This window comes from Neopsephotus bourkii, unplaced genomic scaffold, assembly GCF_033783945.1.
Source record: "Neopsephotus bourkii isolate Nb327-2 ecotype Australia unplaced genomic scaffold, CSIRO-AGI_Nbou_v1 NB_700, whole genome shotgun sequence".
NCBI classification, from domain to species: domain Eukaryota; kingdom Metazoa; phylum Chordata; class Aves; order Psittaciformes; family Psittacidae; genus Neopsephotus; species Neopsephotus bourkii.
The window spans coordinates 81,873-103,156 of NW_026901199.1; the positions used below are offsets into that span (position 1 = coordinate 81,873).

At 42.0% G+C, this 21,284-nt stretch overlaps 1 protein-coding gene across 15 annotated transcripts in view; it reads right to left on the reverse strand.

The window, feature by feature from the left end:
* The window catches only part of CELF4 (CUGBP Elav-like family member 4), a 146,123-nt gene that overhangs the window by 38,399 nt on the left and 86,440 nt on the right, over positions 1–21,284 (reverse strand). For 12 of the 15 annotated variants that reach the window (XM_061353822.1, XM_061353824.1, XM_061353818.1 and 9 more), the window contains one exon: positions 5,809–7,293. The exons of 1 other annotated variant lie outside the window; for it this stretch is intronic. The gene's annotated coding sequence lies outside the window, so the exon portion shown is untranslated. Of the gene's footprint in view, positions 1–5,808; positions 7,294–9,101; positions 9,190–21,284 lie in introns of those variants that run through there. 2 more of the 15 variants (XR_009725470.1, XM_061353819.1) reach the window with 2 other exon arrangements.

Here is a 21,284-nt window from a genome sequence, read left to right on the forward strand (position 1 = left end):
CTCATATCCAAAACTTGGCTGCTTGCTGCTTATCAGCTAGCAGAAGTGTTCATAGGGACTCAGACCCCCCACGTCTTTGGCATTTGGGCTGTGGAAAGCTAATACAGATGTTCTGGGTAGCTGTCCCTTGGGGCTGTGAGAATATCTCTTTGTCATCATTCCCCTGGTTACCTACCCTCAAAACAACCAGGCGGCTCCCCAGAGCCAACTCTAGTGCACTTGTATGAGACGTGATACAAAGTGCTAGCTTGATTATTATTGTGCTAAATTAGAGTGAGAAATACTCTTCAGAGTGTGCTCTGATTGCCACAGAAAGCAGCAGTAATGGAACAGACCAAGGAGAAGGAGTTAAAACAAAGAAAGATTGGGCTGATGCTTTTCATCTGTGTTTATATGCCATTGTAACAGTGGCTGGGGCTTCTCTTGGCTTGGCTTAAAAAAGCTATTGCGAATATCTAGCACTTGATGACAGATGGTTCACCAATACAGCAAGGACCATTGTCTCACTTAATAGCTCTTTGTTCTAGCTGAAAGAAGTTAATCTTTCCTTGTAGGAGGTGGTAGGAGGATCTGTGTACAATGTGCCTTCTGACAACTGTTCCAGTTTTGGAGTCTGTTCTGTAGCTCACTGAACTGGAATCGTCTCCCTTACCCTCTGGAGGAGGGACTCACAAAGGAAGCATCAGAGTCATCACGCCTAATTTGTGAGTGCTTTGCTATTTGCTAGGACTCACAACACTGAATTAGGTAATTGCATTCTCTGTGCTAAGTATGGAAAAGCGAAACACATGATCCAATGTGCCTCAAAGGATGAGGAAAAGTTTAGGGCCTCTGTCTCTCCCAGACGGAGAGGTTCCCATTTTTGGGATGCCATGCTGTGGCTCTCCACTGGGAAGAGTTAGCTCACCCACTCACCAGCTGCCTACAGACTTGTGTGTTGTATCTTTTCTTTTTAACAGCTAAAAGCAATAGGTGACACCCAGCAACGCATACATCCCAGGAGAGTGCCATGAGCAGCAAGCTAAGGTGTACTAATGGGGGGACTCTGTATCCTTTGCTCCTTCAAGGTGGCCTGTGTGATGTACATTCATGGGAGCACTGTTAGGAGCCTGATTCTCCTAGGAGAGGTTATGGAGTCCTTCACTCCCAGTTTCCATTTCTATTTCCACCTTGTAAGCCAAATGAGAAGTTGTGAATACCTACCTGGGCTGCTCTGCAGCTGTATAAACAGGGCCAGCTTCTATGTCATGGGAGTCTCAGGGGACAAATCCCTTCCTCCAGCTGGACAAAGGAGAATCTGAACCTATGCTCATCATATTTCATGTGAATTCTTTGCACACCATGAGGGTGTAGCTTACAAGAAGACGGAATGCTTACCTGTATGTGTACAAGGAACCTCCTTCCCCATACTGTGCTCGCTTGAGGTGGCCTCTGCCAAGTTCAGAACTTATCATATTGAGACCCAGAATTCAGAATGGTTTACGAATGGCCTGGTCAGAGGATCTGTTCTCCCAAGGTGTTTCTTTCCAGAACCCAGTGTGTGTTTACCAGAAACATTGCTGTACTGGGTATGTTTAAGGTTGGATGGGCAAAGCATTTATAATAGCAGTGGTGAGTGTAAGTGTGCAAAGGGACAGGGGTTTGTGCAACCTGGTCTAGTAGTAAATGTCCCTGCCCATGGCAGGGGGCTTGGACTAAATGACCTTTAAAGGTCCCTTCCAACCCAAGCCTTTGCTGATTCTATGAGACATTGGAGTGATTTCATCCCACTAATAAAAGGAGAGCAAGGGCTCTGATTTGGCACTTTCTGAATATTTTCTTGGGATGTGTTTGCTCTATTGTGCTTGCTGTCATGAGAAGGAAGCTGTGCAATTGAAAATCTGTTTCTCTCAACAGATTTTAATCAAGAAGTAGGACAGCAGCACTATTCCAAAAGGCATTTTCAGACTCTGCAGCAGGCTGACTTGAGACTGTGGCCTGTTCCTGTTTCATTAGCTCTGAAGCAGCAGGACAAGTCAGGTAGTTTCAAAAGAAGTTTGTTAAGAGACTTTCCTAGGCCACAGCACCAGCAGCTTCCTTTTCCAAGTGATTCTGTGCACAAGCTTGCACCAGCTGCTTGGGTAGTGTCTGCTCTGAAGCACTCAGTGATGTGCATTTCCCCATCTGCCAATCCTCTGTGATGTGCGAGTTCTTCCTGGGAACACAAACGTGAGCACTGCACATGCTGCTAGACCCATGGGGTGGTCACTGCCCTGGTGTATTTGGGATCGGAACGAACATGTTGCTGGAAACAGGAATATTCAAGGAGTAAAAGTCCTCACCTTGCTTCACAAGGACATTTCTGAGTGGTATCACAAAGTTGGTTACATGAAGGGGAAACAGGAAGAGCTCAGGTCATCCTGTAATAAAAGAAAGCTGTCTCATGGACATCTGCCTGGAGTGGGGAAGTGGTGGAAGTGGGGAGGGATATTTTTTTCTCTTGTGTTTGTGCAAAGAAAGAGTGGCTATGTCAGTAAATGGTGATATGAAGAAGTGACTCAAGGAAGGCATTTACAGCTTTCTTAGAGACATAAAAATGTGATTAGTGGCTGAGATGTCTCCATGGGACTCCAGAAAGAATGACTGTAAACCATGCCGTGTACTTGTACCAAAGGTTGCCCCCAGCTATTCATGGGGATGGGATTGCAGTTTACTGTAATCACACTGATGCCAAGGAGCGCTGTGGCGAAGGATGGATGTTTGACCTTTAATAAACCTTTAGTTTCATGTAATGTGATTTACCCGCCTCAGATAAAAGACAGGAGCCAGCATCAGCCAGCCAGTGGCTTTAGAACCTCTGCAATAGAGTGTGGTGCCCAGTCTGCTGTATCTTGGTGCACATGGGCAGGCAGCTACAGGTTTTCAGGTTGGCTTGGCCTCTTTCTTCATTTTCATTACTTAGGACTGAAGGTTTTTCTTGGCTGCTTGCTTGGCCCCGCAGGTACAGTCCCATGTTGAAATGGGCCTATTGCTTTGCTTTACAGCACCTACAGTGTAAAGGGGTGAACTTTCTTTGGTAAGTATACATATGACAAGCAGTTAAATCTTAGAACAGGGCTGATATGTTTGTAAAGCCCAGAGAAGGGTGCTTAAACCAACCATAAAACCATATCTATATTTGTGCTTCAGCCCATCCTGTTTTGGTTCATGTGTCTACCATAAATGGAGTTTTGAGTGTGGCAAACAAGTTCAGGCAGCAGCGTGGTCACAGCAGTGCTTTATTCCCCAGCACACCAGTGTAAAAGAACCTCCAATGGGCTGACAGCAGTCCCCCTCCATTTTTAGGGACTGGACTTGGAGATAATGCCCTCTCTTGGAGCCTGCATTTCAACTCATGGGGAAGTGCTGGGAGAAAGGTGAAAGCTGTGCATGCTCCCTCCTGTGTCACTGGTTGTCCCCACTGGTCCCCATAGTCAGATTCCCCAATTGAGTAACCCCAGTGGTGTTTCTGCAGTTATTTTTTGGGGTACCGACCTGTGCCATAGAGGCACCTTTAATGGTGTTTTCTAGCCTCCTCTTTGGAGATGGTTTCTCCACTGCACTGGGTATTTTGTCTTCCGTGTATTGAAAGGTATCTCAAACAAGACTCTGAAATCTTGTCTCACAGTCATCAGCCCCCAGCCCCTAGCTGTGTCCCAGTGGCCAGAAGTGTACCCATCTGGATGCCCAAGGGATGCAGCGCATCCTGCTCAGACTTTATGGCCGTGTCCTTACAGATGCATCAGGATATAACTCACAGTCCCAAATCCGCTGCAGAGACCTCATCTACCTCAAAGCAGGCAAGGAAGGGCTCTGGGGAGCATGAGAGTCATAAGGGAACGTGGGGAGGGCAGCCTGAGAAATGAGGAGGGAATTAGGTAGCACCTTCTAATGGTACGTTTGCTGTGCCACTGTGGGAAATAGAGCTTTCCCGATTTGTTGTGGGGTTTTTCATCTTCAGGGGGTGATCTTCTCCAGCTCCACCTTAATTCTCAACCCAGCCCAGTCAGAGAATGTGACTCTGTTCTCTTCATCCCCACAGCTCAGGGCAGGCCACTGAACGGCCTTTGAAGCAGAAAACTCTTCTTACTAGAGACTTAATCCTGATTTTCTAGCTCAGTTACATTTGAGGCCAATTCCCACATCTTTAGCCTAATAAGCCCTCTCCAGAGCATCTTGTCTGCCGAAAAGCAGAGATGCCAAAAGGCAGAGATGGGGTTGGTGTGTACGCTTTTCTGTATTTGCCTTTACCTTCAGATGAAAAGAAAATACTGACCATATTATCTCCTTGTATTCACCACCTGATTCACATTTCATTTATTTCTATAGCCCTGAACAGACATTAGTAACTCATAATAGTAATAATAGGAGTTTCTACTAATAGAACTCCTTCCATCTGTGGAGTTCAAATTATGGACAAGCACCATTAGCCCCATTTAGAGATGGATTTAGCTGGTGCAACTTGTCCAAATGCAGATGTGGCTGCAAGAATCAGGAAGAAAATGCAAAGGCTTCAGCTCAGCTCATCTGGTACAGCCATTTGGGGAGCGGGGGAGAAATATAATCATTCAAAAGACAAGATGTGAGGGATGCTCAGGAAGAAATTGAACCTCATCTCTGGAGACTGCTGAATTTCACAAGGTATTCCCAGAGCAGCAAAAGGAGCAATGTCCCGAGCTTTGGCCTCTATACTTATCAGCATGAAAAAACCATGAGTGTGAAATCAAACAACAGGCTTCAAATGGGAGCTACAATGACTCTAATTTCTATGTACTGTTATTTGATCTTCTAACCTACTAGGTTTAAGGTAAACCACAGTGGAATATCAAGCAGATGTTAAATGAAACAGTGCCATTAATTCAATCCAATGAGATACGTTTCATATAACAAAGGGATTTGTTCTGATACTCAAACAATGTATATTAATGAAAGAGTCGAAATAGATTCATTTTGTTCTCAAAGCAAACACATTAAGGAAAGCCATCAAGAAGTAAAGAACATGCTTTTTTTTTTTTTTTTTTTTTTTTTAAACTGTGCTTTATTTAGGGCTAAGCTGGAAAGCGTCATTCAATAATTACAGAAGATTACAAGGAGTTTTAGGGAATTGAGAGTGAAAGAGCAGTTGTATGGAACTGCAGCTGCGTTACACATCTGTACTTCCTAGCTGTGGGCTCAGTCTGACTGAGTTCTTACTCATGTAGAAAACCCTCTAAATCCCCATGGGAGTTCTGACAGGAGAAGGACTCGTAAGATGAGGCCCGTTAGGGAATTAAAATTAAAATAAAAATAATATAAAATTAAAAAGAAAAAAAAAGAGAAGGAAGAAAGTTTGAGATCAAGATAAAAAACAGTAAGGAAACCAAACAAGAACATTAAAACAATAAAACCATATAAAGGATCAGAAACAATTATCACACTGCTCAATCAATGCAACAAGTGTGAGAATGATGTAAATCAAGTTTTAAGACTGTGAAAATAAATTATAATAAATATGATATACTTTAAAATATATGTGTTCTTAAATAATTCATTGTTTTTCTGAGTCAGATTTTTTAAAGCAATGTCTTATTTTTTAACTGCTCTAAAGTCATTTACCAAAGATAAATATCGTGCTTTCATTAAATAGTTTTCCTTGTTTTTCTCTATCATTACAATTAAAAGTCCTACAAAATATGCAAATTTATTTACAGAGAAACAGAGCCAGCATCTTTATTTTTTTTTTAAACATCCCCCTGTTTTTTCAAAATTCCTTGTAAACAGTTTCAGAAGTTCTTCAAAGAGATTGTTTCCTTATGTTTTTTTTTGTTTATTTTTTCTTTTTTTATTTTTTTTATTATTTTTTTATTTTTATTTTTTAAGATTAAGGTTCTAGGCTAACACCTTGCCCTGAAGGTTTCTAGAGCAAATATGGAAGCTACTAAAGCATAGGATGATGGGAATTTTGCGGACAGCAGATCATGAAGACATGAAGCGTTTAGCTGTGTTTCATTGTTCAAGTTAGAACTAACGTCTGATAAAAAGACAGCTGTTTTTTTTTTTTTCTTTTTTTCCCATTTGCATTGTCTACAGAATTGAGTTTCGTTTCGTTTATTTTTTTTAATAGCTGGAATGCTTGCAGTTAAAAAAGCTGCCAAAATAGCCATTTCTCTCCTCTTTCTCCTCGATAAATAACAGCATCCAACAGCAATTGGCAGAGAGTAGGAATTTATGCTCAATCTAAACTCTACAAAAAATTACAGTTCTACAACATCTTTGTTTTTAGCATTAACGCTAACTTCTATGTAGTTATTTTTTTTTTGCTTTTTTATTTTTTTTCTTTTTATGTTGTCTAATTTTTTCTATTATATAGGTATTTTAAACTTTCTTTTTTAAATTCTGTACAACTATTAGGATTTTAAATGGGGAGAGTTAGAAGCATTTACAAACCTTTTTTTGTTTTCCATTTAATATCAACCATCTTTCCTTTCTCTTCTCTATGCCTTTTAATGTATTTATTTATGTATTTATTTATTTACTTTTTTGCTTTTCATAGATATCCATCTTACCTGCCTTTAACAGCGCAATCCTTAAATCCTTACGTATTATACAGAAAACCATATGAAAGCTTCATAGACTCTAATTAATGTATAACCAAAGAACCTCCCAAAGTATCAAAGAACTATTATCTTGCCGTTTTAAAAGCATTTAAGCGTTATTATTATTTTTTTTTAATTTTTACATATTTCTTATAATCGCTCTCAAAAACTGTTTTAGGAACAGCTCAGAGAAAAGGAAAGAACTTCCATATTTTACATACAGCTACAAGTCTGCGGTAAAAAGTTTTGTCCTTTGGTCCCCATATAGCTAAGGAATGACAGATAAAGATGCTCAGTGACTGTTACCATGGGTCACACATGATAACCGCATCCTTGGTGGCAAACAGGCACTCCTTTGCCAGTATCCAGGTTTGCATCTCCTGTTTGAAGAAAAGCCGCTGTGGTGATATCAGTGTCTCTTCAGAAATCCTGGTTGATCTTGATCCTGTTCTGATTTTACTTATGTATTTGTTTGTTTGTTTTCAAGCGCATGTCCTTCGAAGTCAGCAGATGTGATACTTTCCTTGAAGAAATGTTACAGTCTAAACAATCAAAGAGAGAATAATTCTGAAGTCTTCAGCTTGATTGATATTTGCTGATATGTCAAAGGTGTAATCCAACAGTTCCTGTTTTTTTTTAATATATATATAATTTTTGTGTTTTTTTTTTTTTTCTAAATGTAGCCCATTCAGCTGCTGCCCTAAAAAATGAAGCAGATCATTGCAAATTAAATCAAAAAGGGGAGGAGGAAGTAGGGAAGGAGGGGGGATATTTGGAACTGGGGGAAAAAAGACCTAAAATGAAAATGAAGTTTTAAACAAGCCTGTTCTTTTGGGCCCAATCCTGCTCCTTTTGAAAGTCATGTATGTTTTCTTCTCCCTTCAATTGGGACAGGATGGGGCATCTGGTTTGGTATTTTGGTTTTGGAGGCACTGGCTCTGATTCTGCTCCCACTCAACGTCAACAGAAAGATTCCCCTTGACTTCAGTGAGAACTGGATCAAACCCGAAGTGAGCAAGGTAGTCACGATCATGATAGAGAAAAATACAATTGTTCCTAATAATTGTAATGACAATAATAAATCAAAATAATAGTAGGGTATGTCTACTTAAATCTGTACGTGCAGATAGCTGCATTTTAATTATTTTTAAGTGACACTTTACAATGCCAGATCACAATCTCACTCGGTGAGTTTTTGCAGTGTGAAAGGCATTGACAAAGAATTATTCTACATTTTAATGGGTGCCATCTATGACAGTGTATGAGCTTTCTGTGGAGACATAGCTGCCAATAACATCTACTCCTTTGTGAATGTCAGAAAGTAAGACTTTGAACAGGCAATTTATAGGAGGTTAAATAAAAAGAAGACTGTTGGAATAAACTTTTTTTTTTTTAAAGTAAAGCTAACATTTCTTAAATAAAAAAGTTATTTAAAAAAATGTAATCATGATCCGACTAGGCTTGACATTTAAGTAGGATGCTTAATCATTAAGGATTAGCTCTTATCTCTTTCTAGCAAGCAGGTTCTTCTTATACACTTGGTGATTTATTACATCAAGAAACTTAGAAACTGCAAAAGGTCCACTCTGGTGGAAAAGTGTCATGCGGAATATCAATCCATGCTGGCAGGTTTTCACACTGTTGGTTCAACAAACAGCAAACCGTACACAGCAGTCTAAACAATTACAACACCAAAAATAATAATAGAATAAAAAAATAAAAAACACTCGTCAAGGACCCTTTTTCAGTTGTAAACAAAAAGATGCATTTTGCTTTTTGATCTGTATGGGTTTTTTTCCCACTCAAAACCATCCCTCCCTCCCCTGAGCAATTAATTTTGGCTGGAGTTGCTGTAATATGGAACCTTAGAATTAGGAATTCTTGAAAAGACACACAATGAGGCTTTTCTTGGGGTTGCTTTTTTTGCATTGCTATAGATTTCAAACTACTGTTACTATCATTACTTATCATTACTCTTTTTTTTTTTTTTTAATTTTTAGAGAGCGATTTGAAATATCCTAAGGGAAAAAAAAAATGGTGTCAATTGAAAAAGGCCCCCAATTCTCCGGAAAAAAAAATTAATCACAAGATTTTCAGTGCAAAAAAATTAACCACGCATTTTTTTCTCTCTCTTTTTTTCCAAATTATCTGTAGTTACAACAAGCCCATTTTTTGCTAAATAATTAGGAATCCATCTTTTTTTTTTCTTTCTATGTGACATCTAAAGAAGCATAAAACGCTGACGAGAAATCAAACAACAAATAAAGAAACCACTGCAAGCACCAAAAACGAAACGAAAATGAGCACAGCAAAAAATTGTGGCAGCACAAAGTCAAAAAAGGCACATGTGATCATGACTGGCCAATCATCAACTGATACAACATCCAAGAAAAATGCTTCAATCACGGCACCTGCACGAAACTTGACGGCATGTCATGCAACCAATTCTTAGCTTGTTACATGACGCCATCATGTCACACTTTCAACTTCGAGTTGATTTGAACTTACGGCCTGGGGGACTGTATTCTCCACTTTCATGTCATTACGTGAACTTTTTTCCTAGCTCAGCGCGAGACTGTGGTGGATTTGACTGGCTCTTGGTTGGTTTTGTTGGAATTTGATTGAATGACAAAAGAAGAAAAGATTTTTTTTATATATATATTTATATATAGTGTGGAACAGGGGAAAGGTGGGGAAAGAAGATATATATAAAAATAATAATTGAAAAAAAGTTACAAACACAGCATCAGTCAAAAAGATCTAATGGAAATACTTGCCATTAAAGGATAGAAAATGAAAAAAAAGAAAAAGAGAGCAAACCAAGCTAACTGAACAGAAAGAAAAGAAAAAAAAAGGAGAAAAGAAAGAAAAGGGAAAAAAAAGGATGGAGGAGGCCTAGCCAGAGACACACACAAAACACACGCTTAAATGTAGACACACGATCAACAGTGAACAGTTATGCAGCGGCTGTTGAGGAGAGCATGCACTGAATGAATGAGCGCAAACACAGATCGTTTTGCAAAGTCTGGAAAATAAATACATTTGCTGGCAACCAGAATGCTTTCGTTAGCACCAGCCTTTCCCACACCACCCCCAGCATCCTGGGCTTTGCTGGACAGCCAGCCAAACTCCTCCAGGAGCCTTTCCACTTTCTTGGATGGACTCTGGAGCAGGTACCGCTCTAATTCAATTACATCCCAAGTTTTAAATGGGGGAGTAATAGACCAAGAGCTGCTTTGGCTACTGAGAATAATAATAATAAATAAATAAATATCAAAAATAAAATAAAACAAAAGAAAAAGAAAAGCAACTGCTGCTGGTTGCTGCATGTCCATTTAGCAGTACACAGGACGGCGCGCTTTGAAACACAGCAATGCTGGTATGGTGTGGGAAGCAGACTTGTAGGAGGACTTGGATGGTACAATGGTCCCTAAATCAGCACCATTAAAAGAAGAACATTTACTCCTTTGGTGTTTGGCTCTGGCCTGAATTTAAAAAATGATGGAAAAAAAGGAGAGAAAGGAAGAGAAAGAGGAAGAGGGAGGGGGAGAGAGAAAGGGAAATTGGAAGAGAAGAGATAGAAGAAAACAAGAAAAGAGAGAAGAAGAAGGGAAAGGAGAAGAGAGGGGAGGAGAGGAGAGGAAGAAAACCAATAAAAAGTAAAAAGATAGTGCCATGGGCTGGTTGCTACAATCTCCAGAAACACCCTGTTCCTTTCCTACAAAGGAAAATATCCCTTTATCAGCCCAGTGAGTTTTGCCTCAGTAAATACCAAAAATCACTGCACACAACGGTACACTTGTCTCAGTCAGTAGCTCTTCACCCTGTTCTTCAGGTATTGCCTTTCTCTCCCCTTGGCAGGGCTCATATCTCTCCTGCCAGCCTATTTCTGAAAAGTCACTGCACACGACTGAGATTTCGCCTTGCACTGGGGTGTTACAAGAATCCTGTTGGCAGTTCTCAGCCTGAAGTCATGCACATTGGCTAGAGAAGATTCTTTCTCTGGCTTTCTAGTTTTTACTCTTTCTATACTTTTTTTGAGATGAAACATGCTTTCTGGCTACTGCAGTTGTGCTCAGCTGACAAAAGATGATGCTGAACTAAGCCCCAGCTCTGAGCACTGGCTTCAGCTCTGCACTTTTCCCACAGTTGGCTGCTGTCTTCATTGGAGCCAACTCCTTCTTGATGGCCTAGCCCCAGTGACCTGCCCTTTGATGAGCTCTAAGTGTCAAATTGAGCTTCCTGGAGTTTAAGTGAAGGAAAAAGACTGGAAACCCCAAGGCAGATGTAAGGACTGGCTCTACAGTTATTTCACAAGACAAGAGGGAGAAAATGTCTTTCTGAGAATGGCCCAGGGTAGAGCTGTTGTCACTTGTGTTCCTGGGTACCCAAGGATAAGTAATGTCAGCTGTTCAAGTCCAGGCTGTGCACAAGGAAGAGAAATAGGCCTGTGTAGCATCCCTCTTATCCTTCAGGGGTTTTTGGCAGTGTCATACCACAAGAAATAGAGCAGGTGGGGGAGGTAGGAAAGCTGGCAGCACCATCATAGCAAGACCTGTCTCTTTTCTTACCTTTGCCATGCCAGGAACATGGATTAGGATTTATGAGGAAAGGTGCTAACAGGCTTTGCACCCCTGAACAGAACAAGGAGGCAGCAGGAATGGGAGATACCTGGTGGAAGAAATAATTCCCTGCTCTATCCCTAGGAAGTGGCAGCAGCATACATCTCCAGTCTGGGACTGGAATATGTGATGGTTGCCCCAGGCAACTACCAAGATGAGAAGTGTTTCTTTGACATAATCTTGATTGGGGAAAGTATTTTCCCTTAGGGGTGGAGCAGGAAAGACCAGGCTGGTCAGCCAGTCACCACTGGCTTTGGAGAGGTTACTATCATGCCTCTGCCTGTCCTCTGCACACGCCCTCAGACACTGTGGATGTGACACATGTACATACACACAAACATATACGTAGAGGTGAAGGATTAGGACTTGCTGAAGCTAAAAGAACAACAACAACAAAAAACCAGAAAATGTAGTTTCACATGAAAGCCACATGTGATCCTCCTGTCTGCCTCACTTGTGTCTGCATTTCAAGCGCCAAATGCATCAGTCCTTTGAAAACATGGGTCTACAGCACCTACCTAGTCAGTAGAGAGAAGACTCTACGATGGTCTCTAGGGACACATCCTGCCCACACAGCTGTTGTACCTGAGTTTAGGCAAGGTTTGTAATAAACAGCAATATATGTAGGTCGATTAAGTGAGTTAGATGAAACAGGATTTCAAGTACACAATCTCTTTTTCAGGCCTTAAACTTGGGCAGACAGACTTTCCTTCTGGAAGGCTACAGAGGCAAATGCATTTCTCTGTTGACTAGGCAGAGGAGTTAGATACCTATTTTATGAGGACTGCTTCATCAGTGGCCTGAAATTGAACAGCGAGTTAGGCATCTGTGTTAGATAGGCTGAACACCAGCCAAACTCATCTGTTAAAGGAAAGCAATTCACTTTTCTGGGAATAGATATAACCTTTGGGTATTGCTGAAGTAAATTTGTGGGTAAAAGTGTTAAGGTTATGAAGACAAGTATATACACGCTAGTTCATAAGTGGTGCCTCAGAGGTAAAGAGGTAGCATACTTCCCAAGCAGTTAGGGTTTGTGCACAAAGACAGATTAAGAAAAGTATCTTTGCTGCAGGTAACACTGATTAAGAAGTTGCTCCACTGAGTAAACCATAGCCAAATACATCTGGTAAATGCCAAAGCTCTTCCAAGCCAGCCTCTTCTCTGAAGCATATAAGTGAAGCCTGAAACTATTCCCCTTGAACCTTATATTGAAATCATGGCTTGAAGTCCTAATGAAAGAATTCAAGATGCAGGTACCTCCATCTGAGCAAGTTACTGCCCAGCTTCAATGTCAGAAGGATGGCTATTCTTGTTAGTGGGGCAAAGCAAAGCTGTTACTTGGACCAAGATTTGTGTCCATATGTACAACGAACTTTCGAAAGCAAGTGGTCAGGTTTTTCCTAAAAGCTTTATGAGCTAAGAAAGTGCAGATGATCTCCTTTGGAAGTACACAGCTCCTGTGCTCTGTGACCTTCACCATATAGCATAGGGACTGCTATGTGTATGTAGCATCTTGCACACACCTCTCAGGTAATCTACCTGCTGTCAGGGTATGAATTCATCTGCTAAGCTTGCAGATACAACCAGCTACAGCTGCAGGACTGCTGTTTATCTTTGCAGGACCACAGAATTGGCCCAACACTGCATTATCACGGTCGGCTACCATGCTGAACTTCTTCCACTTCAGAAATCTACTACATCCTACTTCTCTTCCTTTTACTGTGCCTTTCCCCCTAGTCCTTCCTAGTCAAGTCTCCATGGATCATCTTCTCTATCCCTTTTAATGTGCTGTCTTGGAGGCAAGGAGTTTCTTCTCCCTCTGAAGAAAGTTGGGGCTGTTCAGCCTGGAGAAGAGAAGGCTGCGTGGAGACCTCATAGCAGCCTTCCAGTATCTGAAGGGGGCCTATAGGGATGCTGGGGAGGGACTCTTCATTAGGGACTGTAGTGATAGGACAAGGGGTAATGGGTTCAAACTTAAACAGGGGAAGTTTAGGTTGGATATAAGGAGGAAATTCTTTCCTGTTAGGATGGTGAGGCAGTGGAATGGGTTGCCCAGGGAGGTTGTGAATGCTCCGTCCCTGGCAGCGTTCAAGAGCAGGTTGGACGAGGCCTTGGGTGTCATGGTTTAGTGTGAGGTGTCCTTGCCCATGGCAGGGGGATTGGAACTGGATGATCTTAAGGTTCTTTCCAACACTAACTATTCTATGATTCTAAACTCAAAGGCCACCACTTTTTCCAGTACCAAACCAGCAACTTCCTGTGCCCTTTTCCTGTCCTGAGCATTGCTCATGTGCTTGCCATGTGTGTAGACTTCTTGACCTTTATGCTCTGTTTACACACATATGCATGTGCACGTGTGTTTGCAAGCCCATCCAAACCTGCAGTCAGGATCCTATCCTTCCGTCTGCTGGAGTCTGTGCCCAAGTACACCTATAGCCAGGCTGTGGAGATATTTTCCCTGCGGGTGACAGATCTTTACAGCTATTGCATCTGAGGCTGATCAATATTATTAAAATTCCAACCAATGTTTTTCTCCCTTGACTTTTCCTTGTTTCTATAGCAATTTCTCTCTCTGTTTTATGCCTCTGCATCAACTTTCTTCCAGTGCTGCACTGTTCTGCTTTCCCTCTGACTCAACCCTCCTCTTCACCATATCCTGATACCAGTCTGCACCCATGTCCCCTTCACTGGTTCCTGTCTGACTGCTGGGCAGAGGTGGAGGAAAGAGGCAGCGCCCTCCAAAACAGGCTCCATCCCTGTGGCAACCACTGCAAAAGCTGTCGTGGGGAGTCCACGATCAGGAGCCCAAATGTCTTAGAGTGGGAAGGACAGTGTAGTGAAGGGGACTTTGCATCCATGCTAGGATTAAATGAGGGCTTCTCATAATCAATACATTTACCTGAACTCTTGGGATGCTATTTTTAGGGGAAAAAAAAAAAAAAAGAATGCTTTTGTTGGATGACTCAGTTCTAACATCTGAAGGTTAAAAAAGAGACAGATTGTATATATGAATCTTTATATACATGAATATGCACACATACATATCATACATATGTATACATACAGAGGTACTATACATACATATTAACAGAGACAATTAAACAAGTACAGACAGAGAAGCTACTGTGATCTAACAGGGAGATGGGAGTCCAGCATTTCAAATGCTAATGTTTTCTGGGGTGTTTTTTTAGGATGCTTGGTGACCCTGTCTCATTTTTTGCTTTTATATATTAAAGGTGATTATAAAAACTAGCTCTTAAATCGCAATGCCCTTTCTTCAAATAATCATATGACTTACTTGCTGTGCAGTGTTGTTACTAGGATTGTTCTCATTTAACTATGTTACATTAAGAGCTAGTTGAAAAATGATAATTATTTTCCTGGGGAAAATTGTCATTATTTTGGCTTTCTTTCCTGTGAATATTTAAGTTAAAACCCAAAACAAATCTGGGGTGGGGGAGACAGCCAGAGGAACGGATTAATTTTGGTCTTTTTTTAATCAATCTGAAACTCAGTCAATTTCTAACAGGAGTTTAGTGTTTTTGAAGGCCAACATTTTTAATCAAGACAGTTTTGTTTTTTTCTGCTGTTGGCATTTTTTTTTTGTTTTTATTTTTAATCTGCTAGAATGTAGATTTGCTTCAGAAACATACAGTTTGGTCAAAATGTCACTTTTTGGTCACCCTCCTCTCCCCCAGCCATTTTGATGAAAAAATGTCAAGCGGCAATAGCTATGTCATCTCTGATTTATCTGTTTTTCTAGAGCCATTAGTCTCAAGCAGCAGATGAAAAAGCACCACAATGGAGCAGCCACTCATGGAGAAGCCAACCTGGACAGTCAGATAATGTCTCTGGTTCCCCTCGTGGTGTTGGTTTTTCTCACCCCGTCCCTGATGGTGGCAAAAGTGTGATCGGGATTACATGTTGTGGAGACACCCCAAAAGAGATGTGTGTTGGGAGGAAGAGCTGGGCTACAACAGGACAAAGCCAGGATGCAGGGTGAGCTGGTGCAAGAGGGAGCTCCAGTCTGCCCGGAACCAGGGTTGCCATAGTGAGCAATGGAAAACGGCTGAGCATTCATAGCCCCAGTTGCCTTCCTCAGTGATATCCAGGATTTACTTGCTCATGCAAACATGCCTATGGCTTTCTATTGCTCTCTCAGCTGTGTTTTACCAACCAAGGACTTTGCAGGCAAAGACAGTGCAATAAATTCAGGTCATTTTGGGAAGCAGTGATGGTAAAGTTCAAACGTATGTTATGTGGCTACTTTTCCAGCAAAGCCTTTAGCTTGTTTCACTCCTGATGGCCAGCTTGGTGGGTCTTATGCCCCAAGGAGCATTTGCCCTGCCTCATACAGAGTGCTTGCTCCTGTTTTTGCTGCTGCTGAACATTAGGTGGGAGAAGAAATTAAGCTTGATAGTAGCTACCTTTCTGCACATAATGAAAGGTTCTTTATTACAAGGGGGCCTCAAGGCGTTTGCTATCTCCTGAGCATTGTACAAACAGTTTAATTAAAAAAACGTACATGGTTGAGAACCAAATCTAATTGGGAAGCTGTAAGTGCGCTTCTGTGCCGACTATCCTGATTCTGCTTTTTTCCCCTTGTAGATTGACTCGAGCTTATCAAAATGCTGATGAACCCAATGCTTCACTTTCCTGTTCTTATTGCTGAGAGTTAGATAGAGATACTATACCCATTCCCCCCTTCCTTTTCCCCACCAGACAACAGGATGATCTCAAGACTGCTAATGAAGCCCATCATATGGATCTCATCAAGTAGAGTTATGCTGCCAGTGACCTCCATGTAGGTTGCCTGATACAGCCTACCTGGGTCTCAAATGCCTACCTTGAAACACTACAGCCCACCGGTGTCTGCCAGGATGGGGATGAGGAATTGGGTCTGTAATTGCTCACCAGGAGCAGAAGGAGTTGTTAGGGTGGTGCTTCTGTGGGGTTGCATCCAGGAAAAGAGAAGATCCCCATTCTCCCACCGCAGGGGTCCTCAGTGACTCTCAGAGCCAGTGGCAAGGAGACAAGAGATACCAGGCCTGCCCATAGGTGGAATGGTGGGGTCACCTTGTGCCCCACTATCATGCAAGGCTTCCCCAAGTACATCAAATACTCATCCACAGGCATTACTGCCCTGCATGTCAGTATGTGACCTTGCATCATCTCTGACGAGAAGCCTTGCACTTCTGGGTCTGCTTCTATAATGTGACCATTCCCCAGGGGTGAGATTTGAACCTTTTTCTGCCAAGCCTGTTCAGGACCTCCCCTACCCTCTACACCCATCTAAATCAGAATGCAGCTAGGAACACATACTCTCAGCTTACAACACTCAATTACTCCTTCTGATATTTTATTTTTTTTGCCTGCAGCTTCAAATTACCTTCAAGGTGCACAGTGCAATTAGCTAAAAATATTTCCTGCTTCATTTTAATTGCACTAAAACTCTAATGTACCTCCAGTGAGGAGCAGTAAGGTAGAAATCAGTGCCCCAAGTATTTCAAATTGCTTAAAGCCCAGGATGACTTAATAAGCTTACATAGTTCTATTAATTATTAAATGTTATTAATATTTTTTTTTTTGTTAAAAAAAAGCCTAACACCTTCCTGAAGCTACGTTCTGTATGATGTTTGTGAAAGAAGATACTTTTGCTAAGGAGATGATAACTCTTTCTGAGTTTTAGAAAGAGATGACAATAATTCCTCTATGTAGTTGGAGCAGTTTCCATCTCTGAAGTATTCACAGCTCATGGCAAATTTTAGTATCTCAGAATTTGATTCTGAAAACACTTATGTGTGTGACTTATGTATGTGACTCATTTCACTGCTATAGCTGAGGTATTTATATGGTTCTAATTTAGAGCTAGATCACATTTTTGTTCAAAGCCTTTCTTGGTGGAAAATGCAGGTGATCAGTCAAACATTATGATTGCTTTAAAAATAACCAAAACTTTTTGTCTGAGAATTTAAAAAGAAAACCAAAACAAAATGATTTTTTTTTGTTGTTGTTTTTAAAGCACTGAAAACCAATGTGCTGATTCCTTCATTCCCATGATGGTGAGTTCATAAGATTACTTCAATATGCTTTGAAAAAAGTATTGAAAATAAACCCCAAATTCCATTTGCATCTGGTGGAGTCTGATCAGTCTCTGTCTTCTGGGTTTATGATTCATCATCAGCCTGTGCTTATGAAGCCTGTCCCCTTGTGCTTGCAGCTGTGCTGGCTGGATGTGCCATCATTCCCTGATCACTCATGGATGAACCCCAAGGCTGGACCCCTTCAGCTCTGCCGCTGAGCTTTGCCTTGTAACCTGTTTTAATTCCAATCAATCTGTTCACCTTAAATGACTGATACAGTGGGTTGCTGCTGGTCTAGCTGACTTTAAACTCATCAGGAAGCTATCATACAAGCCGTTCAGCTGACAGAAGTGAGGTGGTGGGGGAGACACTGACCATCTGGAAGTGAAAACCACAGCTGATCTAAAAGCTGAAGTGTGGCTATGACCTTAAGATGTAGAGGGGTGTGTGATGTTCCAGTTTCATGTCCACAATTTCACTTCCTAATGCTAATATTAATGGTCTCATTGGTTTGAGACTCAGGAAAATACTGTAGTCACTTGAGATCCTACAGTCTTCTCAAAAGACCTCAAAAGAACTGCAGAAGGGATTAATACCTGTCCTCAAAATTTCTAAGACTATGATCTATATAATGTAAATTTGGATTGTTTTGTTTTGTTTACATTTTTAGTACCAACATGACAAAGAAAGACAGCTATGGATAGACTTTGGTAGTGAGAGCTTTCAATGGCCGATGTGCCTAGAGAGGCTACCCCAGGGTGAAGCAGGTTGTCACCTCTCTTCCATCTTCTAGTCCTCAGGTCTCAACTGCCCTTGCCAACATGAGTAGCAGTCAGGGCTTACATGTTATAGAGATGTGTTTAGGAGAAACCAAGGTGAGACCCAAGAGCTCATTTCACCCAAGCCATTGGTGAGATGTCAGTTGATGTTTTCTGTGCTGCAATTCATTCAGTAAATTTCTCACCAGTTTCCTACAAAGGACAGGGTCATGTTAGCCTAAGCCTTTATGCTCCTCCCTGTGCCTAAGGGTTAGGGATTTACCTGAGTGGGGGGGTAGAAGTGGGATTGAGTGCAAGTCTCACCCTCTTCCATAGCTGTGAATGAAGCCTGCTAGTGATGGTGGGGTCCATAGCAAATGTCAAAAAGATGTTGCCAGTCTCCGCAACTCTCTCCCCCTCTCCTGTGCTCTCCGGAGCAAGATAAACCTTTGACTATCTCCAGAGCAGCTCATGTCTGTAATTGATTCTTAGACAGTTTCAAGGGAAATTGAAGGCATTCAGCCTCTTGCCAAAGGGCACATTGAGAAGATGAGCCTCTGAAATAAACCAAACCAGCCCTCGTTGCTGGTGTGCAGGTCCATTCACTTGCTTCCTCTGAAGCAGAACTCCAGGAAGGCAGGTACTGGCTCCTCCTTTCCCATGGGAATAGAGGAGGCAGATTATAGAGAAGGGGGAAAAAGAAATAATTTCACATCTACTCTGCCCTGAACAAGAAAAGGTTCCTGACACCAACAAACTAATCAACGCTGAAAGCTTATGAGGTCAAGGTTTCCCTGTTCCTCTATTATTCTTTTGATTTTTTCTGACTGGCTGGGACTTTAGCGCTGCCCTGGCAAGTCTATAAATATAAAAGCCTTTCTTGCCTTCCTCTGGGATACACCAAAGACCATTTGAATACCTGCGGGGAGAAGTTAAAACTAAACAACACCAAAGCAACTCACAAAACCCAGGTTGACCAGCTAATCTTCAAGTGCTGACCATAAATTTCTGTAAGTCAGGCCCAAGAAGCTTGTCTCTGCTCAACGGGAAATGGGGAAGGCAGCTCCCCCTCCCAAGAACGAGCTCTCTAGATTCAATGTTTTGTGTGGAGACTTATGGCCAGGAATACTAATGCCAAGCAACAGAGTGTGAGTTGTGCTTGAGAGAGGTGGCTGGGACCTTGATGGATGAGCTCTGAACATGTGAGCTGCCTGGAGCACCCCGTTGTCTGTGTGTCCTCCCCTGTGCTCCACAGGTTGATACTGAGCCACATTGGTCAGCCATCAGAGCACGGCTGCTAGGGGTTTCCCTGACCTGGCCACTGAGAATACCTCAATCTTTGCAGAGGCTTTTCCACTGGCACCTATAGAGTGTAAAATGCTCCTGAAGGCCAATGAGGAGTGTTTATAAATCCCCTTGGCATGAAGGGAAAATGGCAGAGGATCTGAGAATATCTACAGTTGGTGCTGCATGGGTAATGTCAAGTGTCCTTGTCCTAGTGTGCTACCCATGTCCTTTGCACTGCAGCACAGGGAACTTTACTCAGTGGTCTTTCCATGGCAAAGACAAGGGTGCTCTCTCCATCTTTCCTGCCCTTGGGCTCTCTGCTGGGCTCTGTGCTCCATCAATGCTCAGTTTGATTGAAAACAGGAAAAGAAAAAATGCCCTATTCCCTACCAAGGTCTGACAAACAGGAACCATAACTGCAGCATAAGCTTCTCTGATGGATTCTGCCTCAGCTAAATGAAATTAAGATTTCAGCAAACAATCCCCAATTCTGTGGTAACAGTAGAACAAATGACATCTGATAATTGCTAACTTCTTTTGCTTATTCTTTGCTCTGTTCACCCCATCAGTCTCTCCAGATTATATTTTCAGCTGAGTTTAATGAACACCATTTATTAAACTAACACCAGGGTTCTGCTCTGGCCTCAGACAGATGTGCCTGCTAATATGAATCATTTTGTTAATTGGATTATTCTGATGGAGAGCGGATCCCTGCCACTCCGAGGAGCACAAACAAATGGGGAACAGCTCGCCTCCAGTTGTGACCAGCCGCTCCCGTTCATTAGGAGGCAGCTCCAGGCTCTGCAGGCAGCCTGGCAGGGTGCTGTCCCTACCGCTCCCATCAGCTGGCACTTCTGCTCCTTTCCCTTTCCCCCTCATGTACTGAGAGAACCCAGATCTCAGTGTGGCCCCTGGCCTGGCTTGTCGGTGGGAGATGAGAATCACTGCTACCCTTCCTGTGTTTGCCACATGCATGGGATTTGCTGCCTTCTTTTTCATGGTGAACAGTTCTTTACCTGAATGCAAATCAGAACCCCCTAACAGTGTATTCTTCCCAGTGTGCCATGTCTGACCTCCTTTTACATTGACACCTGAGAAAATGAAGACTACTTATCTGCTCATGATCCTTCTTTACTCTGATCTTCTGCAATTATTTGGGCAAAGGGACAGGGATGATACACTTCTAAAGGCTTATATTAATCAGAAGAAAGAGACAAATTCCATCTGAAATCTCCCAGAGATACCCTTAGTCTAGCGTTTGGGATTTTAGTGTTCAAAATTTTGGGTCAATCTCTGCAATACATTGTGTTCAGGCACCAGACATCCATCTATCTGTCTATCTCAATACAAATCCTACCTTCTGTGAACCATAAAACTCCTAGCAGAGTGACATTACCACTTCTCACATCGACAGAACACACTGAGCACACATAACTTGGGGAAAAATTACAGAGGCAATTTGAAAGATCAGAAGAGAAAAAGCAGAAGATTTCTGCTCCCTGAATGTAAGTGGCCAAATCCCACAACAAGTCTTTAGCTGGCACAAATCCTCATCACTCCGTTAAAGCCTGGGTTTTTTTCCCAGGTGAAACACAAGCCCGGCACTTCTCCAGCTAAATGTGATCCTCAGGACAACTTGTTTCAGAGCATTTCTGAAGGAAGAAATCATTTGCATTTTAATCCTTAGCAGCATCCTGGAGTTACTTCCAGGAATCACTGGTGAGTGCCAGAAACCAGTCAGAACGTCTGGCTGTGCTAAAAGAGAAAAGACCCCAAAGCCAACCATGGTGCCAGTCCAATGCCTTTACTAACAGCCCTTTAATATGCTCTTCAACAAAGCCATCTACTGAGAAGTCCTACATTCAGGTTAAGTTTAGGAATGCTTTTCCAGGAACAGGATATTCCTGTACTCTTGATCAGGGTCTGTACACCTTTCTCTAA